The sequence below is a fragment of the Nanorana parkeri genome, unplaced genomic scaffold, assembly GCF_000935625.1.
Source record: "Nanorana parkeri isolate BGI_ZX_2015 unplaced genomic scaffold, ASM93562v1 scaffold1979, whole genome shotgun sequence".
In the NCBI taxonomy this organism is placed as follows: domain Eukaryota; kingdom Metazoa; phylum Chordata; class Amphibia; order Anura; family Dicroglossidae; genus Nanorana; species Nanorana parkeri.
This window is the reverse complement of record NW_017308247.1, coordinates 33,988-43,066: the sequence shown is the minus strand read 5'-3', so window position 1 is coordinate 43,066 and position 9,079 is coordinate 33,988. Positions and strand designations below refer to the sequence as shown.

The following is a 9,079-nucleotide window of genomic DNA, read 5'->3' as shown; positions in this document are numbered from 1 at the left end:
ATCCTTTCCGATCCCATAAGGCAATCAGACATTCCCTGGATCAGCAATCTCTAATGTTTTTTAGTTTAAAAATGTTACTATCTAGTTATATTCTGTGCATTTTGGAATGCATCCATATTTCTTTTTAAACAGTTAACTAATCTTTCTAGAAGTGGTTCCTGAGGAATACGACCATCAAAGCTAGGGATGGTCAAATACAGCGATACATTACAGCTCTCCTCTCCTTTCTGTATCTCTCCTCTGGTGTACCCTCTGCTCCTCCACGTCTCAAATATCTCCAGTATCTCAGAGTCACCAATGACAGATTTCTAAACAACCGGCCAGCTCAGAAGAAAGGATAGCAGAGACTCATAGTGTAGTAAATAAGACCCCAATTTATTAGACAAAGGATTCAAAACACTCACTTGTTGTCAGATACAAAACGCTACCATCAACATTAGAAGCCCTCCGGCATACAGAAATCTTCACCTTCTTCTCACTTTCTGTGCCTTTTATGAGTTTAGTTGCCCTATCTCTGCATGGACACTACATGGTACCACTTCTCTTGCCTCCTGGAAGTGACTGTTGGCATCTGTTCTCTGTCTCCTAAATACACTGCACACATTTCTCTATCTGCTCATCATCTGTGGTCAGCATTGGCAGCCTCCTTACCGCCTCACTACAGGTTTCCTTTCAGTCTTTGCTACATTTGCAAAAGCTGCAGTAAACATTATGGATTCAAGAACTTTACTACTGCAAACACTGAATGCAAATAATTAATGAAAACAGATGGCTGGCGTCATGCAGAGTGCATTTTGCATGATATTGTATCACCAATCCAGACACTGACAGACTCATCACAGAAATGCTACCTTGTGTAATAGGCATATTACTGCATGTCCAGATGTTCTTTTCTTGGTGACAGCTTTCTGGTCGAAGGGCAATTACATTTTCATAATGCTTTCATTGCTCAATGCATTGTCAATACACTGCTGTTTTCTCCATTTTAATCCTTTGCTCTTATTCTACAATTTCTGATAGATTTCCCTACTTTTCCCCATGTGCTCATATGAAATCCGCATTCTCTCTTGCTTGGCAGATTTATCACAATACATTTTACTCTGTGGTCTGAAAACCTTGTGATCGCTCTTCTGAGTCAGCTTAGTGATGTGATGAGGTAAGCTATTCTGCATAAATTTATTGAAGTGTATGGAGACAACCACATTTCAGGGACATGGCAAGTTTTGAATAAGATGATCAGCATGAAATGAAAAGAAATAGTAATGGGACTACTGTGGCTGCATGGGGTGCAGCAGTCCCAGGCCTCTAATGGTGGACTTGGCCAGGGCATTCCCTAGACCTGTTCATAAGTTATCAAGGGCCCTCTGAAGGATATGTTTGTGTGTGGGTAGGCTTCTTATGACCAACACTCCAGTGTTTATTAAAAAGCTTTCCAGTACAAGGGAGGCCACAAATTTAGCAAATAAATGGTGCTTCATGGTACTTTAAGATGATAGGAGAGTGGTCTATCTGGGCTACTACCTTATGGAGTCTAGGGAGCTCAAATATGTTCTTGGGTAGACTCTTCCTGAACACATAGAAGTACCGCTACTGTAAGAAAAAAATATGTTTCTAAAAAGCCAACATTTTTATATACACTGCCTATCCAAAAAAAAAAGTCACACACTGATATTTAATTGGATCACCTTTAGCTTTGATTACGGCACGCATTCACTGTGGCATCTTTCCAATAAGCTTATGCAATGTCACAACATTTATTTCCATCCAGCATTGCTTTAAATTTTCACCAAGATCTTGTAATGATGATGGAAGAGTCAGACCTCTGTGTAAAGACTTCTCCAGCACATCCCAAAGATTCTCAATGGGGTTAAGGTCTGGACTCTGTGGTGTCCAATCCATGTGTGACAATGATGTCTCATACTCCCTGAACCACTCTTTCACAATCAGAGCCCGATGAGTCCTGGCATTGTCTTCTTGGAATATGCCCAATGTGACATCAGGGAAGGAAAATCCATTAATGGAAGAACTTGATCATTCAGTATATTCAGGCAGTAGCTGACATCAATTGTTGCCAGTTGAAATATTTTAATCACTGCAGTAATTATCCAATGGAAGGCCCTTACCTATTTGCTTAGCTAAATCCTGGAAATTACTTTTTTTCTGGACAGGCAGTATAGACCCAAAAGCTTGATTGTGAGCACATAACACATCTCCTAATTAGCATGGTGTGGCACACTGGGAAATGTGTGTTCATATGGATCAGCTATCTCGGCTTTTTAATATCAGTAAAAGGACACCTAATACTTATTTTTCAATTTGCCTATAAATTATAAGAGCTTTTACCTTATGTCGTGAACAAAACCTCCGACAAGCTCATACATTTATAAGTCACTACTCATTATCAAGAGGCTTTAAAGTGACAACGGCAGATGTGCCGAGTCTATGCGAAGCTGTTTGCCATGTCAGGATGTGCAGCATGTTACCTTTTCTACAGTCTTTAGTAAAGGATGAAGTTGTTTCTAAGATGAACCTGTTTAAAGCCCAACTCCAGCCATTTGGAATGAGATTACCTGTTTAAAGTTTATATTGTGGTCTGTGACTGGGGACATTCTCCTTACTTCTTTTACAGTCACCAGAGAATGAAACAAGGGTTATCTCATCGAACCAGAACATTAAAATTATAGAAAACTAGCATGAAGAAGCGCTAGAGAACCTCTGTGGTATGTGTCCTTATTGAGGCGAGTGCCCTTACGTCTAGTAGGTTCAGCGGTACCTGTAAGGTCAGGACGCACGTTACTATTATATACATATGCCTGCTTCATGCTATTCTCCATACGGGCCTGCAATATTCAGTTGCATTAAGTTTTGCTGTTGATTATGCAGGATTTGTGCCTCAACATTGTAATTACAAATGTATAGATGGGACAGAGTGACTACATCTCTCCTACCTCACATGGATATATAGTCAGGCGAAATCCCACCAACTGAGGCACAGACAGGACAAAAGAAAATACTGCTATATATTCTTCTCATTACCCAATCTATCCAAACCTTTTTAAATGGTTTGCCTGAAGTTCCAGTTTAAAGGCATATCCAGCATTTTGGAAGGAATTGGAAGAAGTAAACATTGAACTACAAGTGTAGTGACATCACCACGCTTGAGCTTTATTGAGATCTACAAGTGGCAGATGGGCTTGGAGTCTTCCTTTCACAGATCTGTGACACTGTGCGTGGCTCCACTTGCACAGGCGAGGTGAGTTTAAGAAAATAACCCAATAATTTGGGTAAGGGGGGCAGTTTGGGGGTCAGGCTTGGGGTGCAGACTGTGACCATGTTTCATGTTACACTGACCCAAATTATTATACAGTAGGGGGGAACAAGTATGGGGGAGAAGCAAGGAGGGACCTTGTGCGTGCTCTGTAGTATGGTCAACTAGTTGGATTTCACCCAAATTATTAGCCAACCTAATTATGAGTGTAATATGAAATATGGCCAGAAAGGTGGAATCAGCCTTCAAGGCTGGGTCCACACTGCTGTGCTGTGGTGCCATTAGTTCTTAATGGCACCCCAGAGATCTTTCTAAAAGACATGCATTGCAGCACACCACTATGGATGGCAATAAACCACTGCACCGTGGTTCTCTGTTTTACAAAATAGCACATGCACCATTTTTTTGTGTGTTCTAGTGTGTATGATAGCCCATTGGACCTATATGATTTTTGGTGGTTTCAGAGTCGTTTACTGACAGCACCAGAGGCCAGAGTTAACAGACCATAATGGTTTACATTATACTTTCCAGTAAAAGCAGAAGCAGACAATATACAGTGCAATAAACCGGACATTTACATTTACCCATTACATTTCATATTCAACTTAGACTATACGGTTTAATTGATTTGTCCCTGATAGAAGTAAAATCAGAAGTCAAAGGTTCTCCTAGCACTGTAAATATGTGGGGCTTTGACCCAGGGTTCACTGTCTCCCCAGGGGCATACAATGTACGTGTTCTCCGTGTGTACGTGATGCTCCCCACTTCCTCCCACAATACATAGGGGTTGCTAAAGCTGACGTTTAATCTGCTTATATTTTGCTCATCCCTATCAATATGCTAATTATATTTTTAAAGAAAACTGTTCCATTTTGTATTCCTTATTTTAGACCCAGTGATTTCATCTCTGGGTCTCTGTGCTATTCTAGGCAATACAGGCAGGTCATGAATGGTGGGAGGGGCTGGCAGGGTGCTGTATATAGGTTCCTGAAAACATCACAGCACCCTCTCTCCGTACTCCTCTCAAGAGCCCTCAGCCCTGATGCAACCAGTGGGCTGGCTCTTGGGAGGAGTTATGCAAATATCAAAATAGCTTGATGGGTGGATGTCCATAGGACTGGGCGTCTCTGGCAGGCTGTATTTGCAAGAAGACTGTCCTAAGTAATACCAACATGCGAAGCGGAGTCTCAATTATTGCAAGAAATGAAATCAAAGGAATGAAACAGCCAGTCAGACTCAGGAGGAAAGGGCTTGGTAATGCTCGAGGAGAGATGAGCTCTATCTGATTTGCTGCAGCTTCTAATTCACTCTATAAAAAGCTTTCAGTGTGCATTTAAATAAGAGGATTTTATAACAGAAGAGAAGTCTGTATAACTGTGTAAAACTGAAGGGGATTCTGGAGGTCAGCTTTAATTTGTCTATCATCCAAACTGACTCTAATGTATGTCTGTATGAATGTGATAGGAACCTTGTAAGCTCCCAGCATTTTATTTATCAAACCTCTTCTGTCAAAAGGGGTATGAAACAAAATAAGGATTGGAGATCAAAGATGGCAGTAGAGGTAACTCTGCTTTCTGTGCAAAAACATATTGACATCACATGCTGAGCTTCAAAGTAAGTGAATGCAGTCTTCAGACTTGGAGACCAACTAAACCTAGAATACTGTAGATTGTGTTCAGGAAAAAAGACTTGGTTTGAAATGTGCCTGATATGCATTTGAGATACACTGTATGGCTAATGTTAGTGGACACCTGACCATCACACACATAGGAGTTTTATTATATAGAGTTGGCTGCCACTTTGTGGCTATAACAGTCTTCTCTTTACTGGGAAGGCTTTCCATAGGATATTGGAGTGTGTCTGTGGGAATTTGTGCCCATTCAGCCAAGAGAGCATTTGTGAGGTTAGGTACTCATGACCCGGTTTACGATCAGCATTCCAATTTATCCCAAAGGTGTTCAGTAGGGTTTAGGTCAGGGCTCTGCAGGGCACTGAAGGTTTTTTTTTTTTTTATTTGCTTGGGGCAATGATGAATAAACTGCATTACCTCAAGATTGTTTAACCATGCATATAATTCAACTCCTCCTCAGAAAAACTCAGATTTGTTAACTACCCCAATTGATGTTATTCCATTGTTTTTTTATTGACAACATATCAAAACATTTGTTCATTAACTATTTTTTTTTTAAGGAATAAGATTTTGAGTTGTACATTAAATACTAAGAAATGTACACACATAGAAATTGACTCCCCGAGTCAATTGTGTACTTATAATTCTTCGAAGTTCAAAATCAACAGCAAAAGTCAAAAGATACAGCGACACCAGACTCAGAGACATCTGTGGATGAAATGATAGATCATGTATGATGTTGTAGAGGTAGCACTACATCACTACTCTGCACACAACAAGGGGCCATGGAAAAGTCCAAGAGGAGAAGATAGAGGGAGACAGATAGGGGGGAGGAGAAAAATAAAAGATGGGTAGGAAAAGGGAAAAGAGAAGAGAAAAGGAGATGGGTGAGGTGGGAGAAGAAGGAGGCGAGGGGATCTCACCGGTTCACTGCTCAAATCAGAGACTAAGCCCCCGGTCTGATCCACTTTCTTTGACAAGCGTGACTGGAAAAGTCTATCCAGACACTCCATGTAGCATATAAATGTTGGATAAGGATCATTTGATGGACTGTGAGTTCCTCTATTTGCATTTACATCAACTTACAGTCTGCCAAGGATGGCGTATCGAGTGTCTTACAATGCCTGGGGACATTATCAATTATTTATAATTAATAATAATAAAAGGAATTTATGTGGACTACAAAAATGTTATTAACTAAAAAAATTAGCCCTGTGTGGACTTATTGTAATTACATTTAATTGATTTAACTACATTTATCATTCCGTTTAAAATACTCCTGTAATAGCCATATTGTCATTAATGGTTAGATGTGTTGTATTCAAGCCCCTATGCTTTCCATGCCCACTTTATTCGGGGAGTAGAGCACAATTATGCATGGACCCTTTCATATAGTCAGGATCGGACTCCCCACAAGGCCACCGAGGCCAGGCCTCGGGGCAGCAGGGCGCAGAGGGGTGGCAGCGGTGTGGAATCCTCCGAAGCGTAAAGTTCCGGGCGCCATGCGGTAAGTAGCCTTCTACATTTAGTCCTGCTTTGGGAAGGCAGGACTAAATGTAATGTGGGGAAGCCGCTTGTTCGTTTACAGGTGATAGCGGCGATGTCGCCGCCATCACGTGTAAAATGTGTGCAGCCTGTCTGTCCTCCCCTCCTCATCCCCTTCCCCCCACAGACCTCCGTCCTCGCGACTCCGTCCTTCCCCCGGCCGCCAAGTCTCTCCTCACTGGCCGCCGATGCAGGGAGCAGAGCGGCAGGGTTAAAGCTAACCCTGTTGCTCTGTGTACACAGTGAGAGGGGAGAGCAGTGCTCTTCCCATCTCAGCTGTCACAGGAGTTCCAGCACAGTGCAGTGCTAGAACTCCTGTATTGGAGGTGACAGGGTCAATAAAGAGAACCTGTCACCTCCAAAGGCTATCATACAGGGGCTTGTTAGCTAGCTCCTGTGTGTTAGCAATAAAGTTAGGTGACATTTTTTTTAATAAAAATGTAAAAAGTAGTAAGAAATAATAATTAAGTAAAATAAAAAGATGATTAACCACTTGCCGTCCGCCCGTTGTAAAAAAAGGACGGACGGCACTGCAGCATTGGTGGGTTGCATTTTTTTCTGCTTGCGCGCGCCCCCTAGCGGGCGTGCACGGACAGAAAAGACCCGACCAATGCAAACACCCGTTACCGGGTGTTTCACATATAGACGATCGGCGGCACCAGGCACCAGGGGGGCGGAAAAAATTGTTATCCCCCTATATAATAGCAATAACAATAAGTGCAAATATATATATATAAATTAAAAAAAAAAAGTCATATATAAAAATAGTTTAAAAAAAAAACAAAATGTGTAACTCCCCCACCCCCACGTTTACGCAGATATAAATGTAAATACGCGTCCGGTGCACCAGCGTGCAAAACAACAATTGCGCTAGACACGTTACATATCGCCGCGAACGTCGCAGTGAGAGCAATCATTTTAGGGCCATCAATCACTGATAACACTAAACTGATGAGCGGTAACAGCTTTTAAAGCGTCGCCTAGGGCCAATTTTGGGTATTATCGTTTTTTGAGGTTTCGCGTGTGCACGCAATTTTAAGGCCTGACATGTTTGGTGTCTTTTTACCCAATGTGACCCCGTTTTTTATATTTTACCAACAAATTGGGTAATAATAAATGTTTTATCACTTAATATAGGGGAAACAGTTTTTTTTTTAAAAATTCGGTAATTTTTCCTTAATATAGTAAAAAATTAAAACCCCCCAGTGGTGAGTAAATACCACCAAAAGAAAGCTCTATCTGTCCCCAAAAAAGGGTATAAAATTAATTTCAGTACAGCGTTGCATGACGGAATAAATGTTAGTCAAAGTACCGCAGCGCTGAATACTGAAAAATGGCCTGGATGGGAAGGGGGTTTAACACCGCGGATGTCAACTGGTTAAATAGTAAAAAATTATAATAAAAAATATACAAAAATTATACCAAAATAAAAAAGTAAATGATAAGCTAAAAATGTAAAAAAGTTAAACAATTAATAAAAATAAAAAAGTGATAAAGTAAAAAAAATATAAAGAAACAATAAAAAAAAACCCATAAAACTAACCCTGCCGCCCCTGCCATCCAGTTGCCATTCTTCATTGATGGGGGGGCGGGGAGGTGGGTGCATTGCGGAACTTGGACTTGAGGCAGCAGGGAGAGTAAATCCGTTCCTGAATGCAGTGCCTTTAATCCCCTTGAGTCGTTGAGTGTATTAGTTGTTCCCCGAAAAGTTGTTCCTCCTCAGGTCATTGAAAGTACATGGGCTTTTTACCTTTCTTTGTAGCTCCACATCAAACCCTGTGTATAAAGGATTTCCAGGAAAGCCTGTATATAAATGTCAGTTGTATTTCATGGCATACACTCTGTACCTATTAGCTAATACAAGTCACATCTTTTCACAAACGTGGTAATACTTTGCTTTACTCAGTGCAACATAATCCATTTATGTGCAGGAACAAGTTTAACCTTCTGGTTTATTATTTTTCTATGCGCTATATGATGGAGAACATAGGATACTCAGTGAATCCATCTGCTGCATAGAAAAGCCATTAGATAGAAAGACATACCCCCTCCTCTCTCTGCATCATATTTCAGTCAGCATGTAGTTCAAATGTTGCTCAGCTAGTTCAGGAGTCTTATTAGCCCTGTAGTTTGATGGGTATCAGGGCTTGAAAGTTTCACTGTGTAGGGTGCGCAACTTGTATGGATATTCATGATGGAGCAGTACAGCTATGCTTAGTGCTAGTTTTTTAAAGTGACACTGAACTCAGGAGTGCATTCAAGTACCTTACCTATTAACAAAAATCATGGAGCGCTGACTACTTTACAACACACACAGGGACCATGGGGAATAAAAGTAGCCCCCCTCCAGAAGGAAGGACAGTGTCAGCACCAATTCAGAGATGATTTGAGGATCTGCAACTGAGAGATACACAAATAAGATACATTTCTGTTAATAGTCAGGGTATCTGAATGCATTTTTAATATTTAAATCCTTAGTTTAGTGTCACTTTAAGTCCAACAAATCCCTTTCACGGTTCCTTTGCTGGGGGCTAATCATTGGTAGTAGACATGAAACCCTGCAAAAACGTGTTTAGTTTCATTTTGGATCCATTCTGTTTTTTATCTTTAATTTTTTGGATTTCAGATCCAAAATT

At 40.9% G+C, this 9,079-nt stretch overlaps 1 long non-coding RNA gene across 1 annotated transcript in view; it reads left to right on the top strand.

Moving 5' to 3' along the window:
- Positions 1-6,497, top strand: part of LOC108800283 — a 22,323-nt gene extending 15,826 nt beyond the window's left edge. The window contains exon 3 of the long non-coding RNA XR_001942091.1: positions 6,487-6,497. This is a non-coding gene — a long non-coding RNA (uncharacterized LOC108800283). The remainder of the gene's footprint in view (positions 1-6,486) is intronic.
- Positions 6,498-9,079: the final 2,582 nt, after the last annotated feature.